The following is an 18,790-nucleotide window of genomic DNA, read 5'->3' as shown; positions in this document are numbered from 1 at the left end:
TGCCATTCCAATTCCCACCATTTAAGTACCAAATGTCAAAATATCAACAATCATAAGACCACATATACATGCCAACAAAACAACCAATCCATCACTCAAAAACACGATATTTACAAGCCAAACATAACGGCTTCATCAAGCACAAAACACCTATATATGCCATTATAACCATGACTTAAAAACATCAAAATCTACAAATATAGTCGATGGATAGTGTGATAGGTCTCTAACAAGCTTCCAACCCGATTGATCTTCCGATTCACTATAAGACATGAAAAATAAGAAAAGGTAAGCATACAATGCTTAGTAAGTTCATATAAAATAAAACATAACTTATAATTTTATTACATAACATTAAAATTTAGCATGATATAATCCAACCAATAGCTTGGCCAAAGCCTAAGCATCAACACAAACATATTAGCATACTTAAACATAAATCCTAGGCAATTTAACATAGATGGCCATTAAATGTAACATGAATCAATTGAATTTGTCATCCATCTCCACATAACATAATTTTCATGTGTTACTATTTCAATGAATTTCATATATACATGTCTTATTTCATATTGAATTGTTACCATTTCTTTTTAAACCCATGCTTGTTGAACCAATTAGAATATCGTTGGATACACGGGATAGCTCACCTGAAGTATGCTAAATATATAATCGTAATCTATCCTTTCCTTTACATATAAGCTCACACGAGCTATGAAAAGAGTATGCTCACACGAGCTGTGAAATGGGCCTGCTCACATGAGTTGTGGGTCGAAACGTAGCTACACGGTGCTACTCCACAAGCTGTTGAGTATCGGCAACAAATGTCGAAACTCAGCCACCGGTAGAACATTCAATACCAACACCCAAAACATGTAAACCCTAATGGCATGTTATTTGTATCCCACAAATTCTTAAAGTTCAAATGAGGCTTGGTAATTGACGTAGCATCGTTGGATATGCAACAATTATTTAGATGGCAGTCCACAAACACATATATATTTCAATAAAAAGCATATAATGTAAACCCCTAACCCATATTCGTCACTGAAACAGGGTTATAGAGTATTACAGAGTTTACAGTACAAACAAATAGAATTTTGAACATTTTATAACATACCAATATTCATATATAAAAATAAATCAAAATAATTCATACTGTCCCATATACAAGCCCCCGAGGCTCAAAATATGCATTAGAAACAAGCCGGGACTAAATAGGAAACTTTAGAGAATTTTTTGAAAAACATTGAAAACTTTCAAAGTTGTAGGGATCACACGGCCGTGTGACACTTGTGTCTTAGGCCAGATGGGCATTCAAAATAGGGACACAAGGCTGTGTCCCAGCCCGTGTCCATGACCCTATAACTCACTGACATGGATGACACAGCCAAGCCACACTTCCGTGTGCTAGGCCTTGTACCCTTCGAAGTAACCTTACACGCCCGTGTGCCAGGCCGTGTGCTAGGCCGTGTAACAACCTAACTTGCAACCTTTTAAAGCTACAGGGGACACACGACTGAGGAACAAGCCCGTATGGACAAAATTAGGTCATTTTACAAGCCATATTTCTCACCCAATTTGACATCAACCTACAGTTAACATTACGCATATAAACAAGCCATATTAAGGAATTCAATAGAAGCAAAATCAAGCCTTAAACATGTAGTATATTCACATAAAACTAATATTCCCTTAGGAACCTCAAATGACAATTCATAAACATGTGCAAATATAAACACAATTTGATCATTTAACCAACAAATGTTTGACCAAAACTAAGCCATATTATGCCACTTAATTTGCCCACTAAAAACATACCAAAATCTACTATATATGACATACAAAAACTAGCTCCAAATGGTCATATAATTTACAAATTTTACCATGAATTTATCATAATTTTAAATTTAATCCCTCTTTGATAATTTTACTAAAAATTCTTTTACAAAATTTGTTTATCTAATAACAACCATTCATTTTCTATCATCAAAATTTAAAACTCAAGCATGCTCCTCAACGGTAAAACTCTAATAGTTTAAAATTTTTACAAATTAGTCTCCGTGCTAGCTAGATTAAGCTACAACGATCTTGAAAATATAGAAATCATTAAAAATGAATTAAAATTCAGTCACCAATTGAGCTTGCAAGCTTGGCCGAACCTAGATATGGTTTCTCCAAGTTAGAATCAGTTAAAGACGAGGCTTAAAGATGACAACTTGTTTTTGTTTTATTTATTTTAACATTAATTACCCTTTTTACTAATTTAACCTTTAATAGCTTTAAAAATCTTCAAATGTCAAGCCAACATCTTCCACTAACTCATTTATGGTCTAATTACCATATAAGAACCTCCGCTTTAAATTTCTATAGCTAGTTAATACCTTTAACTATTAGAACGCAACTTTTGTCCTTTACGCAATTTAGTCCTTTTTATCAAATTAAGCATGTAAACGGTAAAATTTCTTAAAAAAATTGTTATATGGTATTTTTATAATGCTCTAGACCATAATATAATAAGAAAATAAATTTTATAACTTCAAATTTGTTGTCCCAAAACCACTATTCTGATTTCACTAAAAATAAGTTGTTACAACTCTCCCCCTTAAAGGGATTTTTGTCCCCAAAAATCTTACCAAAAAAGAGGTTCGGATATTACTTTCTCATAGCTTCCTCGGGTTCCCAGGTAGCTTCCTTCTATTCCGTGATGCTACCAGAGAACTTTAACTAATGCTATGTTATTATTTCTCAATTCTTTCACCTCTCGTGCTAGAATTCTTATCGATTCTTTATTGTACGACATATCAGACTGAATCTCGACATCTGTCAGAGAGATAACATGTGAAGGGTCAGATCGGTATCATTGTAACATAGACACATTTTGAACCACCCGTTCGAACTCTAGTACACATCAACGAAGCATATCTTTGAGAATCTAAATCACCCGTTCGAACTGACCATTGGTCTGAGGGTGAAAAGCAGTGCTAAAATGCAACTGTGTACGGAGAGCTTCCTGTAACTCTCCCTAAAATCGTAATGTAAATCATGTATCTTTATCCGAAATAATGGATACTAACACTTTGTGTAATCTGAAAATCTCAGAGACATATAACTCAACCAACTTGTCAAGGGAGAAATCTTTACGTACTAGAGTAAAATGTGTAGATTTCATCAAATGGTCGACGATAACCCAAATTGCATGTTTCTTTATCGATGATAGGGGTAACCCCGATACGAAATCCATAGTAACTCGATCCCATTTCCAATCTGGTATCATCATTGGATTTAACAGTCCTGAAGGTACTTTATGTTTAGCTTTAACTTGCTAACATATCAAACATCTCGATACAAAATCAGAAATCTCACATTTAATTCCTGGCCACCAGCACATCTGTCTCAAATCACTGTACATTTTATTAATTACCAGATGAAAAGGCAAACTACCACTATGAGCTTCATACAAAATGTTCTGTATAAGCTCTAGGTTCTTCGATACACAAACTCTACCTCTTAACAGTAAATAATCATCGGGTCCTGTCTAAAAATCTAAATCAGAATTCGACTCACTCTGCACCCGTTTAGCTAGCAATTCCTATCACATTTCTGAGATTTGCAAATTTGTTGAAAAAATATAGGTTTAGCTTTTAAATCAGCTAAGATTGAGCCATCATCAAATAATGATAGTCATGTATTCATTGCTCGTAGACCAAACAAGGACTTTCTACTCAAAGCATCAAGAACTACGTTTGCTTTACCCGGGTGATAATCAATGATCAACTCATAATCTTTCAACAGTTCAAACCATCTGCATTGTCTCAGATTTAAGTTTTTCTGTGACATTAGATACTTTAAATCTTGTGATCGGTAAAACAAATGGTGTTGCCAAATTTTAAATGCAAACACGATAGTTGTGAACTCTAGGTCATATGTCGGATAGTTCTTTTAGCGCGGCTTTAACTATCTGGAAGCATAGGCTATTAATTTTCCTTCCTACATCAAAACTCAACCTAAAACATTCAAAGATGTGTCATTAAAAATTACAAATTCTTTACGCGATTCAGGCTGAACCAAAATTGGTGCTTCTGTCAACAGTGCTTTTAATTAATTAAAACTTTACTGACATTTATCAGACCATTCAAACGTCACACCTTTCTGTAATAGCCGCGTCATCGGTGTAGTTATCATTGTAAACCTTTTGACAAATCTTCGGTAATAGCTAGCTAATCCCAAAAAACTTTTAAATTTAGATACGCTTCTCGGTGGTTTCCAGTCAACGATTGCTAAAATTTTACTCGGATCAACTCTGATGCCTTCGGCCGACATTATATGTTCCAGAAAACGGACTTAAAAGAGCCAAAACTCACATTTACTAAATTTTACAAACAATTTTTTATCTCACAGAGTTTACAATACAGTCCTCAAGTGTTTAGCATGCTTGGACTTGTCTAGAGAATATATCAAAATATCATCAATGAATACCACAACAAATATATCTAAATATGGTCTAAAGATTCTGTTCATTAAATCCATAAATACTGTAGGTGCATTAGTTTAACCAAAAGGCATCACAAGAAATTCATAGTGTCCGTACCTGCTTCTAAATGTAGTTTTCGGCACATCAGAATCTTTTACTCGTAGGGGACAATAGCTAGAACGAAGATCAATCTTCGACAATACTGTGGCACCTTTCAACTGATCAAATAGATTAGCAATTCGAGGTAGTGGATATTTATTCTTGATTGTAACCTTGTTGAGCTGACAGTAATCTATACATAATCTCATCGATCCATCCTTTTTCTTGAAAAACAGAACCGGTGCTCCTATAAATTGAAAATTATATCTGATTTTTCCTATATAATTCATCACCTTTTTACTTAAATTTGTTGTTAAAACCAAGTAATTATTTAACAAATTAACGAAATATGCAAAAAATATGAAATTAGGATATGGAAATTATTAAAATGTGATTTTATGCTTTATTATATAGTTTTCATGCATAAAATGGCTTAGTTTATATTAGTATTGAGCATATTATATTTTTAAGCTATAAAGATGGCCATGCATAATTAAATTAAATAATAAAATATACGATTATATTTAATAATTTATTTTAAATATTTCATTAATAAATTGAGTTTTAATTAATTAAGTAAATTAATTAATTGAAGTGGTTAAAATTATATTATTTGGTCCTCTAAACTATCTACAATTTTTGGACAGGTCTGAGGGTTTTCTTCTAATTGCAAAATTGTCCAAATTGGGGACCTAGTCATTAATTTTTGGTACGCACATGGTGATCGTAAATCAATTTTTGGTTTAATTACACAAGGTCCTTGAAGAGTTAAAGAAATCAGAGATTTTCCCAAAGATTTGCATTTGATCGAGTCTCAGTCTTGAGTTGTTGTGGCACTCAAATTGACCAGGAACCAAGCAGAATCAACCACATTTCCTCAATTCGTGGCCGACCATCCTTGGAAGAAGTTTCAAAAGATGGACCTATAAATAAGAGCTCATTTCTCACTTTTTCAATCATCCCTCACTCATTCATCATTCTCTCCTCTCTCAACTCTCTTAGCTATCTTTCCCCCTCACGCCTATCATCATCCTTTCATAAGGATTTTTATCAAAATTGGCCTCTTAAAGAACCCTTGGTCGACCACCTTGGATAACCATCAGCAAAGGAGCAAAACAAAGGAATGAAGGAGCCTTGTCAGTCAGAGTCTTGGGTGATAGCCACTTTGAATTGGTTTTAATCTTTCTTTTCTTTAATTTAAAATAAAGATGTTTGTTATGTGTTCTTTGTTCTTGTTTACAACAATGTTAGCTTAATTTTATTTAAGTTAGGATGATTGCTTTGATTAAATAATATTTATTTGATTCATGCTTATAATGTTTGTGACTTAATCAATCATGTTTTCAATTAAAATCAAGTCTGTATTTCTTTCATACGTGATTGGAATGCACCTGAATTAGCTGAGCAATCCTAACTAGACGATGACTAATGGACACATAATTGAAATGTGCATGCACAACTCTGACCAAGCTCTATTATCTGCATAGTTTTAAGATTTGTGTGATTAAATTGTTTTAAACCTGACACGTTCCTGTTATTTCACACAAATACTAAGAAACCTTTAGTAAATAAGGATCAGTAAAATGCGTATTTACTAAGTAAAAGATTCCAAAAGGACCTAATGTGGTTTCCAAACTCATGAAAGATCGAGTTGCCATGTAATGTTTAATTTTACTAAAATCTATTTCATTCATATAGTTTGCATACATAGGATAATTTTCATTAGGGATCATTGCATTTAGTTTAATATATTTTAATCACGACTTCTCAACTATACTGAGTTTTTTACCAAATTATTAATATAATTTTACAAATTAAGCGACTTAGCACAAATATAATTCATGTGGAGACGATAACTCGATACTTACTTATTACTTGATAACGACTATGTACACTTGAACAAACCTATGCATTACAAGTTTTTGGTGCCGTTGCTGGGGATTGTCAACTGTTGCCATGGTCATTTTTTTCGTGCAATTATTTATTTTCAATTTGATTTATTTCTAACATTACTAACTTATTCTTTTTAATTTTTGTGATTTCCTTTACAAGTATTTATGAGCATAGATCGAATTATTGATTTACTCCCTGTAGACCCTAAAATTGAGAGAACTTTCAGACAAAGAAGATGTGAACAAACAGCTCAAGGAAAAGTCGAGATGGACCTTAGAAATCAGAATCAAGACCAAGGTAATGAAGCCAATTATGTACGAAATCCTATCCTCATTGTCGATGATAGGGATCGATGCATCAGGCAATATGCTGTGCCACATTTCAGTGAGTTAAACCCAGGAATTAGAAGGCCAGATATTGAGGCAACCCAGTTTGAATTGAAACCAGTGATGTTTCAAATGCTACAAACGGTGGGTCAATTTAGTGGTATGCCCACGAAAGATCCACATCTCCACCTTCGATTGTTTATGGAGGTGAGTGATTCATTCAAGATAGCCGGTGTGGCTGAAGATGCACTGAGGTTGAAGTTATTTCTGTACTCGTTGCAAGATCGAGCACGAGCATGGCTCAATTCTTTGCCACCAAGTTCCATATCTACATGGCAAGAATTAACAGAGAGATTTTTGGTTAAGTATTTCCCACCTAGAAAAAAACTAAGTTGAGGAACGAAATCACAACTTTCGAACAATTGGATGACGAGTCTTTTGTATGAGGCTTGGGAGTGATTCAAGGAGTTACTTCGTAAGTGTCCTCATCATGGGATTCCTTACTGTATCCAGTTGGAGACATTCTATAATGATCTCAATGCACATACAAGATTGATGGTAGATGCTTCCGCGAATGGTGCAATTTTATCTAAGTCTTATAATGAGGCTTATGAGATCATTGATACGATCGCGAGTAATAACTATCAATGACCAACAAATCAAACAGCTTTAGGAAGACGTGTAGCCGAAGTTCATGAAGTGGACTCTTTCACTTCATTATCAACTCAAGTATCGTCTATTTCCTCTATGTTAAAATAGTTAACCGCTAATAGTACTAATAATTTTGCAGCTCAGCCACCAAGTCCATTTGAAACTATATCCTGTGTGTACTGTGGGGAAGTTCATTCTTTTGAGAATTTTCCATTAAATCCCAAGTCAGTGTATTATGTGGGGAACCAATATCAAAATAGGAGTGGACAAGGACCCCAGTCTAACTTCTACAATCCTTCATGGCATAATCATCCTAAATTTTCTTGGAGCAACCAAGGAAATAGACCAAACAACAACCTATTGCAGCAATGACCCAACCAATCTCAAGGGTATAACCAGCAAGCTTCAAAACCAGCTCAAGCTGAGGCATCAAACAATTTGGAGAACTTGTTGAAAGCATACATGGCAAAGAATGACGCATTGATCCAAAGCCAAGCAACAACACTAAAAAATTTGGAAAACAAAATGGGTCAGTTAGCTACGTAGCTACGTAATAGACCACAAGTAATCTTACCGAGCGATACTGAGAATCTAAAAAATTTTGGTAAAGAACATATCAAGGCAGTGGCATTGTAGAGTGGTAAATTTTAGAACCCCGATTGAGTGACGTCGAAGATAATCCTGTTGAGAAGAATCAACCAGTTGTTGAAGTTCCTACACCAAAGGAATCAAAATTTGCAAAGTTTGACAAGGTAAACCCTGACTTAGTGAATTCAGATACTTTAACATCTTCTTTGGATGCAGATTTACCTACTCAGAAAAGTTGTTCGGTTCAATCGAAAGTTCCATCACCTCTATATCCAAAAAGTTTTTGGATGTTCTGAAGCAGTTACACGTCAATATTCTGTTGGTGGAGGCTTTAGAATAAGTGCCAAATTATGTGAAGTTTATGAAGGATATACTTTCCAAGAAGAAACGACTGAGTGAGTATAAGACTGTTGCCTTGATAAAGGAGTGCAGTGCGTTCCTGCAGAACAAACTGCCGTCAAAATTGAAAGTCCCAGGAAGCTTTACTATACTCTGTAACATTGGTGAATCTTACTGTGGTAAAGCTTTGTGTGACTTAGAAGCGAGTATCAACTTGATGCCTAAGTCTATTTTCAAGATGTTAGGGATAGGTGAAGTAAGACCTACAACTGTAATGCTTTAGCTAGCGGATCGGTCTTTAGCATAACCCGAAGGAAGGATCGAGGATGTTTTGGTAATAGTTGATAAATTTATTTTTCCTGCTGATTTCATTGTCTTAGATTTTGAAGCAGACAAGGAAGTGCCGATCATCCTTGAGAGACCTTTCTTAGCCACGGGAAGATCGTTAATTGATGTACAGAAAGGAGAACTCACCATGTGAGTTCAAAACGATCAGGTAACCTTTAACATTCTTAAAGAGATGAAATTTCCCGATCCGGCAGAGGAGTGTTCAATTATGGAAGAGATAGAAACCTTGGTTTCTATGGAAAGAAATTTTGAAGAAGATCCATTGGAGAAAGCCTTAGATCTTGACCCTTTGGAGGATGAAAAGGTGAAGAAAAAATGGCTTTGATGGAATCCAATCTGGGAAATTTTATTCAATCCACATGGTTTGAACCATTGGAGTTGGAAGTTAGAGAATTTGTGCAACCCAAGTTGTCAATTGAAGAACCACCTAAACTCGAACTAAAGGTATTTCCTTTCCATTTGAAATACGTTTATTTAGGTAACTGTTCTACTTTGCTTGTGATTATTTCAGCAAAACTGACGAAAGATCAAGAGGAGCAACTAATTGTTGTTCTAAAGAAATTTAAGAAACCAATTGGTTGGACCATAGCTGATATTTGAGGTATAAGCCTTTCTTTTTGCATGCATAAAATCATTTTAGAAGAAGGTGAAAGAGCTCGAATTGATGGGCAAAGGAGGCTCAATCCTATTATGAAAGAAGTTGTGAGGAAGGAAGTGATCAAATGGTTAGATGCAGGAGCCATCTATCCTATTTCAGATAGTTCGTGGGTAAGTCCGTTGCAATGTGTGCCGAAGAAAGGTGGAATCACGATTGTTGAAAATGAGCGTAACGAGTTAATTCCAACAAGAACTGTTACCGGTTGTAGAATCTGTATTGATTACAGAAAGCTGAATAAAGCTACTCGGAAGGAACATTTTATGTTGCATTTTATGGATAATATGTTAGATCGATTGGCATGTAATGAATTCTATTGTTTTTTAGATGGATATTCAGGATATAACCAATTAGTTGTAGCCCTGAAGGACCAACATAAAACAACCTTTACTTGTCCATACGGTAGGTTTGCTTTTAGGCGAATGCCTTTTGATTTATGCAATGCACCTGCAACTTTTCAACGGTGCATGATGCCAATATTTACTGATATGGTTGAAAATTTTGTTGAGGTTTTCATGGATGATTTTTCTATTTTTGGTAACACTTATATATCTATTTGAGTAATTTGGCTAAGGTACTGAAGAGATGCGAAGAGACGAATTTTGTCCTTAACTGGGAGAAATGCCATTTTATGGTTAATGAAGGGATCGTCCTAGGCCATAGAATTTCAAAAAAAGGAATTGAAGTCGACAAAGAAAAGGTGGACGTAATTAAAAGATTATCAACCCCAATTAATGTGAAAGGAGTCAGAAGTTTCTTAGGCCATGTCGGTTTTTACCGAAGGTTTATCAAGGATTTCTCGAAAATTTCTAAACCGCTGTGTTTGTTGTTAGAGAAGGATATAGTTTTCGATTTTAGCAAAGTATGTTTAGAAGCTTTTTCAGAGCTGAAAAAATGGTTAATCTCAGCCTCAATAATCATTACACCCAATTGAGCACACCTTTTGAGTTGATGTGAGATGCAAGTGATTATGTTGTTGGAGCTGTGATGGGTCAAAGAAAAAATAATGTGTTCCACCCCATTTACTATGCAAGTAGAACCTTGATGGGAGCCCAACTCAATTATACGGTAATTGAAAAGGAACTATTTGCTATAGTTTTTGCTTTTGACAAATTCCGCTCATATCTTATAGGTACCAAAGTTACAGTATTTACTGACCATGCGGCCATTAAATACTTGCTCATGAATAAAGACACAAAACCAAGGCATTTCGTTGGATACTGTTACTCCAAAAATTTGAACTTAAGATCCAAGACAGAAAAGGTGTCGAAAATCAAATAGCTGATCATCTGTCGAGGTTGGAGCAAGATGAGGTAACTCATTCATATGTGCCTATCAACAAGAATTTCCTAGATGAACACTTATTTGAGGTAAATCAAATTCATGAAATACCCTGGTTTGCTGATTTAGCCAATTATCTTGCATGTGGAATAATTCCTCGAGAAATGACATACCAACAAAGGAACAAATTCCTTCATGATAGTCGGTATTATCTTTGGGAGGATCCATTTTTGTTTAAATAGTGTACAGATAATATAATCCGAAAGAGTGTAGCTGAAAGCGAGATTGCTGAGATCTTGTATCATTGCCATTCATCTCCATGTGGGGGACACTTTGGTGGTTACGTACTGCAGCAAAGAATTTGCAAGCAGATTTCTTTTGGCCTACACTATTTAAAGATGCTTACGCTTATGCAAAGAACTGCTATAAGTGCCAAAGAACCGGAAATATATCAAGGAGGAATGAGATGCCCTTAGCAAATATTTTGGAGATTGAATTATTTTAACATATGGGGCATTGACTTCTTATGCCCGTTTCCTTATTCGTATGGGAATAAATACATCTTAGTTGCTGTGGACTATGTATCCAAGTGGGTTGAAGCTGAAGCATACCCTACAAATGATGCTAAAGTAGTCATGCGATTTTTACATAAACATGTGTTTACACGATTTGGGACACCAAGAGCTATTATTAGTGATGAAGGGTGTCACTTTGTGAATAAAAGGCTTAAGTGGTTGCTTGAAAAATATGATGTAAAGCACGAGATTGCTATTGCTTATCACCCCCAGTCCAATGGGCAAGGTGAAAGAGTGAACAGTGAAATCAAAGGTATCCTTGAAAAGGTAGTACGCCCTAGCAGAAAAGATTGGTCTCGAAGGCTCGATGATGCATTATGTGCCTATCGAACAACATTTAAGACTCCGTTAGGAATGACTTTTTATCGGTTAGTATTTAGAAAGGCATGTCATTTGCCATTAGAATTGGACAATAAAGCTCACTGGGCTTTGAAGCAGTTGAACTTTGATCTTAAGCAACCTGATGAAAGAAGAATGTTACAACTTGATGAGTTGGAAGAGCTGAGGTTGTTTTCCTATGAGAATGCCAAAATGTGTAAAAAAAAGATCAAAGAGATGGCGTGATAGTCATATACAATCCCGAGAGTTTAAAGAAGGTCAGAAGGTGTTGTTGTTTAATTCAAGGCTGAAGTTATTTCCTTGGAAGCTGAAATCCCGATGGAAAGGACCCTATACCATCTATCGAGTTTATCCTTATGGAGCTATTGAATTATACAACAATGAAGGAGGTACATTTAAAGTTAATGGTCAACGTCTCAAACATTATTGGGATGGTGAAGTTGAGTGAGTTGAATCCTCGTTCAAATTAACAGACCCTTGTTTTTTCATGAACTTGTCTTGTAAATAAATAAATAATTAGAATTTATTTTCTTAATTAAGTACATTTAATTAATTTTGTCTAAGGAGATTGGGACTTAAGCGGGACCGCTGTGACCCCTCCAACCTTTCCTGGGAATTAATTTAATGTAATTTGTTAAGAAGAAATTTTCTAATTAAGTTTTAAAATGTTTTTTTCTAGTTTAATTTATTTTGATTAATTTTAATTTTTTATGTTAATAAAGAGGGTCAAATTTGACCGAAGTACTAATCAGTTTCTCTTTGTTGAATAAGTCTATAAATACAAGTTTGAATTCGAGGCCCAAGACAGCAGAAAGGAGGGAAAATTCACACCTAGTGTCACCACGTTTATTGTTTGCCGCCCAGGTAACCTTACTATGGCTAAATTTTTGCTACATGTTGCCCTAATTTTTCCCTATATAAGCCCTTTTTCATTCTACTATTTTCACATATCTCAAAGCAATTTGCTTAACCCTAAAAATCCCAAACCTCCTTCTTGAGCCGCTAGCCTCAAATCCTGAAAGAAATCCCTAGTCCTTCTCTTTTCTTTTTCCCAGATCACCTAGTACCGCCGCAAGAGAATTGTTGGAGCATCAACGTCACTCCGCACGTAGCCGTTATCGCTGCCGCACACCACCATTGTTGCCTCACATTGCTATCGCCGTCGTAATTCCCTCGCCATCGCAAGGTTTGTCGAAAAAGTTCTACCCTCTTTTGTCGATTTCTCTTCTACCCCTGAAAGCATAAACTTTTCCGAATTATCGAACAGAGATACCATGTCTCGTAAAAGAACTAGATCTTCAAAGACTACTCCTGGAAACCTGATTGTGATCGATGAAGAAGTGAAAGAGCAATTTGATTCAATTTTCAACCATCAACCTATGATGCCGAAAAAAGGTTTTAACCTAAAAAGCAATGATGTGGTGGTTGTTCCTGTGCTGATTAGAAAGATAATCAATGCTCTCAAGCGGGAATGATTCTGTGATGCTTGTTCACTTCCCGGTGATGAACTAGTTTAAGAATTCTATGCTAGTTTAACTACACAAGATACTACTGAAGTCATCGTTCGAAAGAAAAAGGTACCTCTTAGTTCTAAGTCTATTAATGATTTGTTTAATTTACCTGATGTTGAAGAAGATGAGTACTACCCTATGATGAACAATATCAATTGGGATTTTCTTCAGCAAGTGCTTGATGTTGTGAGAAATCCGGGATCCCAATGGATTATAAGAAAGTATGGGAGCCATTCTTGTCGAAGAGAATACTTAAAACCAGTAGCAAAGGTATGGTTTTATTTTGTTCACTACAGTTTTATGCCTATCTCGCACAGCTCCACCATCTCGATGGAACGAATTCTCTTGTTATATGTAATCTTGATAGAAAAATCTATTATTGTTGGGAAAATTATTCTCAAGGAGATTTATGACTGTGCTAAAAAGAAGACAGGAAGTGCTTATTTCCCATCATTAATCACTTCACTTTGCTTAAGGGCTTGTGTTAAAACACAAGCAAATCTGAAGGGGCAGTATGTCCAAGGGTGCATTACAAGTCATGATCTTGAAAGGTTAGTACAGAGAGTGCATGAGCTGAACCAAGGCAAGCAAGAGGAACCAACTAAGCCAGAAATAGAAGACTCAACAAATAAAACTAAAACTGAATCTGATTTGTTACAGACACTGAAGAAGAAGAATCTGATAAGAAACCAAATAGTCCTTAACCAGTTGAAGGAGTTGGAAACCTGGAACCTAGGGTTGAGCTAGAAGAAGAACCAGTCAAGCTAAGTGTTGAACCAGAATTTACAACTCCAATGCCAACTCTTGCAAGTACTTCAAAGAAATCGGAGTTGTAAATTATGATGGACATGTGCAAGTTCATGCACAAACAACATCAAACTTACCTGAAATATGAAAAAATTAGGGATGATTCAATTCGAAATACTTTTAAGAATATCTCTAACACTTTTGTTCCTGAGTTCCCAGATGCTATCTTTGAGACATGGATCGAAGATACTGAAGATGCAAACTGACAAAGAGAATGAGTCAGAAAAATAAAAAATGGGATTCTTGTCTTGTTATTTATTTAATTGTTTTTAGGTCCTTATGAATTTATTTCTTTAGTAATTAGGATTTAATTTCTGCAAAATAAAACATAGCAAGCATGAATAAATACTTCTTTAGAAAGAAAAAGGCTAAGTGATGTGGCAATGGGAATGAACATGTCTATGATTGGGTTATGAGGAAAGACTTGGTATTTAAGTAGTCTTATTGACTCACCTCTTTTTCTTTACAAAATTACCTGGTGTTCAGTTTTCGTTCATTACTTTGCTCTTGCAATGAGGACATTGCTTCTTTTTAAAGGGGGTAAGGCAAATTGCTCAAATTTTTAAAATTTTCAAGTATGTTTCAAATCATTTCTTTCATAATTATGTTTTAATAAATGAATGTTTAGAGAAATTATTTTTAATAAGATAGCTTGTATGCAAGCATGAATGATGATTTTATCTGGGTGATTGTATGTTATCAAGAAGAATGGAATGTTTTTATGATCTTAGTCTTAGGTAATGTTTCCCATGAAAACTTAGTTTCTCTTGAGATTAGACATGCATTAAGGTTTATATCTTTAGAATTGACTTAGTAACTTTCTTGAGGCGAAATCCCAGGAGACATAAAAATCTAAAATCATATAGGAACCATTTTTCTTTGGATCGTTTTGAGCCTTTTCAAGCCCACCTAATTATATTAAACCCTTGAAACTATAATTTTGAGCTTAAAGGCCTGTTCATTGTAATAAACCTACATTACAAGCTGTATCTCTATCTTTTGAAGTTATCCTAATTGTGTGCACCGCCTTAACTAAAGTTGTTTGGTAATTAACATTTGAGGGAAATTTTCAGAAGATGTATGTGATCATGCTTAAAAAAAAGAGACAAAGAAAGAGTGAAGAAAATTTTGCTCAGCCTCCCAAAATAAAATATATAAGTATGAGTTCAAAATAAGTTTGGGGGAGTTCCAAAGGTTCATTTGAAGAAAAAGGTTGAATTTCGAGAAATCCAAGACAAGTTAAAGGTTAAGATTTTGAAACTGAATTGTCCTATCTCTTAAAATCCCTACCTTTAACTGATCCCATTACAATCTTATAAAAGACATATTGATTTGATAATTATGTCACCTACATTAGTGGAGAGGAAGCATTAAGTTCAACATATGAATATCATAAATAAGCCTTATAATTTTTTTGCTTGATTGATGAGAAATTGTGTTGAATGAAGAATATTATCTATGGCTGTGACATACATGCAAACTATGATTCATGTTGGCATATCTTGAAACTTAGAATAAAATTTTCAAAATGTTTGTATATGAGTTACTTGATAATAACGAAGATATATGAGCATGAATTTATTGATGCATGGTTATGAGACGAAGATTGATGCTATTTATACTCTAGCAAAATTTGCCTTAGCAAGACCTTTTGTCGTACATGAACATTACTCGGGACGAGCAATGATTTAAGTTTGGGGGTGTGTAAACTGAAAAATATATAGGATTTTTCCTATATAATTCATCACTTTTTTACTTAAATTTTTTGTTAAAACCAAGTAATTTTTTAATAAATTAATGAAATATGCGAAAATATGAAATTAGGACATGGAAATTATTAAAATGTGATTTTATGCTTTATTATATAGTTTTCATGCATAGAATGACTTATTTTATATCAGTATTGAGCATATTATATTTTTAAGCTATAAAGTGGGTCATGCATGATTAAAATAAATAATAAAATATAAATTTATATTTAATAATTCATTTTAAATATATCATTAATAAATTGGATTTTAATTAATTAAGTAAATTAATTAATTAAAGTGGTTAAAATTATATTATTTGGTCCTCTAAACTATCTACTATTTTTGGATAGGTCTGAGAGTTTTCTTCTAATTACAAAACCATCCAAATTAGGGACGAAGTCAACCCAATTTTCTGCTGCACATGGCTGATCATAAATCAATTTTTGGTTTAATTACATAAGGTCCTTGAAGAGTTAAAGAAATCAGAGATTTTCTCGAAAATTTGCACTTGACCGAGTCTCAGTTCTGAGTTGTTGTTTCTCTCAAATTGACCAAGAATCAAGCAGAATCAGCCACATTTTCTAAATTCATGGCCACCCATCATTGGAAGAATTTTCAAAAGATGGACACTTCTATTTTTAGTAAACTAGCTCCCTTGCCTCACCTATAAATAAGAGCTCATTTCACTTTTTCAATCATCCCTCACTCATTCATTATTCTCTCCTCTCTCAAATCTCTTAGCTATCTTTCCCCCTCACGCCTATCATAATCCTTGCATAAGGACTTTTAGCAAAATTAGCCTTTTAAAGAAACCTTGGTTGGCCACCTTGGATAACCATCAGCAAAGAAGCAAAACAAAGGAACGAAGGAGCCCCGTCAGTCAGAGTCTTGGGTGCAACTACTCTGAATTGGGTTTAATCTTCCTTTTCTTTAATTTAAAATAAAGATGTTTTCTATGTGTTCTTTGTTCTTGTTTACAACAATGTTAGCTTAATTTTATTTAATCTAGGATGATTGCTTTGATTAAATAATATTTATTTGATTCATGCTTATAATGTTTGTGCCTCAATCGATCATGTTTTCAATTAAAATCAAGTCTGTATTTCATTCATACGTGATTGGAATACACCTGAATTAGCTGAGTGATCCTGACCAAACGACATCTAATGGACACATAATTGAAATGTGCATGCTCAATTTAGATCCTGACCCGATTAAATTGTAGGTTGCATAACAACTCTGACCAAGCTCTGTTATCTACATAGTTTTTAGATTTGTATGATTAAATTGTTTCAAACCTGACACGTCCTTATTACTTCACACGAATACGAAGAAACCCTTAATAAATAAGGATCAGTAAATGCATATTTACTATGTAAAGGATTCCGAAAGGACCTAATGTGGTTTCCAAACTCATGAAAGATCGAGTTGCCATGGAATGTTTTTCTGAATGTTATTAAGCATGTTGATAATAAATTGAGTTTAATTAAAGTAATTATCCTAGTTTATTTATGTTATAATTGTTGCAGATTGGGTTTAATTTTACTAAAATCTATTTCATTCATATAGTTTGCATACTTAGGATAATTTGCATTAGGGATAATGGCATTTAGTTTAATATATTTTAATCACCACTTCTCAACTATATTGAGTTTTTTTACCAAATTGTTAATATAATTTTACAAATTAAGTGACTTAGCACTAATACAATCCCTGTGGAGACGATAACTCGATACTTACATATTTTTTTGACGACGATGTGTACACTTGCACAAACCTACGCGTTATAGCTCCCCAAGGTGAAAAACTAGGTCGAGTGAAACCCCTATCTGTCAACTCTTGCAGCTGTGCTTTCAACTCTTTTAACATGGTAGAAGCCATTCTATATGGTGCAATCAATAGCGGTGATGTTCCCAGTATAAGTTCATAGCAAACTCATCCTCTCTGATTGGCGGTAAACCAGGTAACTCTTCAGGAAACACATCATGATACTCACAAACCACTGGCACTAATTCAAGCGTCGATTCAGACACTTTAGTATCCAAAACATAAGCAAGATAAGCATTGCAACCTTTTCTCACATGTTTCTGCACTGACATAGCTGATATCACAATAGGCAACCCACTCGGATTATCTAATTCAATACGATGCATCTCACCATTCTAACATTTTAATACTATAAGCTTTCGTCTACAATTTATTACAGCATCATGCAGAGTTAGCCAATCTATGTCCAAAATCACGTCAAATTCATCAAACGGTAACAACATCAAATCAGTCAGGAAATTGTAACCCAGAGTCATCAAAGGATAGTTCTTGTAAACTTTATCAACTAGCACATACTAACCTAAGGGGTTCGATACTCTAACCATGAATTCAGTGGACTTAACAGGTAAATTTTTACTAGATACTACATTTGTGCAAACATATGAATGGGTTGATCCCGGATCAACCAAAGCAGTAACATCAGTATCAAAAATAGAGAATGTACCGGTAATAACATCTGGCGCAGAAGCATCCTCGCGTGCGTGAATAGTATAAGCCCTAGTTGGTGCTTGTGCCTTGGATCTCACAATAGAGTTTTTTGTCACACCCTGGCTATCACTCACATTTTTGGGATTACGAGGTGGTCTGCCTCTCGCAGTAGCATTGCTCAGCCTCGTTGTCTGAGATTTCTCTTTCTTGGATTTCTCTGGACAATCTCTAAGTTAGTGGTCTATGGAACCGCACCTAAAACACGCTCTGCTCTTCACTCGGCAATCACCATAATGTGATCTGTTACAATGCTTACACTCGGGTCTGGCATTTCAAGACTACCCACACTCGCTACAGATGTAGCCTGAGGTTTAGGACTGGAGCGTCGAGTACCTCTGTCTCTACTAGAATATCCCACAGAAGCAGTAGAACGGTTGTGATGTTATTTTGATTTCTTTGATACTGACTGAAAGGACTTCTCAGTAGATCTCTTTTTCGAGTCTCTAGCTTTAAAATCAACACGTCTTTTCTCTTTACTCAGTTCTTCAGCCTTATGTGCCTGGTCAACTAGTACAACGAACTCTTTGAATTCAAGAATTTCAACTAAAAGCTTAATGTCCTCGTTTAACCCTTCTTCGAATCTTTTACACATAGCAGTCTCAGTCAGAATACACTCTC

The 18,790-nt window shown here is 34.8% G+C and overlaps 1 non-coding gene across 1 annotated transcript; it reads right to left on the bottom strand.

Annotated features, from left to right (window-relative positions):
- Positions 1–7,181: 7,181 nt before the first annotated feature.
- LOC128040120 (small nucleolar RNA R71) lies at positions 7,182–7,289 on the bottom strand. The gene has a single exon (XR_008194779.1). It is a non-coding gene; the product is annotated as a small nucleolar RNA R71 (small nucleolar RNA).
- Positions 7,290–18,790: the final 11,501 nt, after the last annotated feature.

Source organism: Gossypium raimondii, chromosome 3 (assembly GCF_025698545.1).
Source record: "Gossypium raimondii isolate GPD5lz chromosome 3, ASM2569854v1, whole genome shotgun sequence".
In the NCBI taxonomy this organism is placed as follows: Eukaryota; Viridiplantae; Streptophyta; class Magnoliopsida; order Malvales; family Malvaceae; genus Gossypium; species Gossypium raimondii.
Note: the sequence above shows the minus strand (reverse complement) of the source record. Positions and strands in the feature narration are given on the sequence as shown.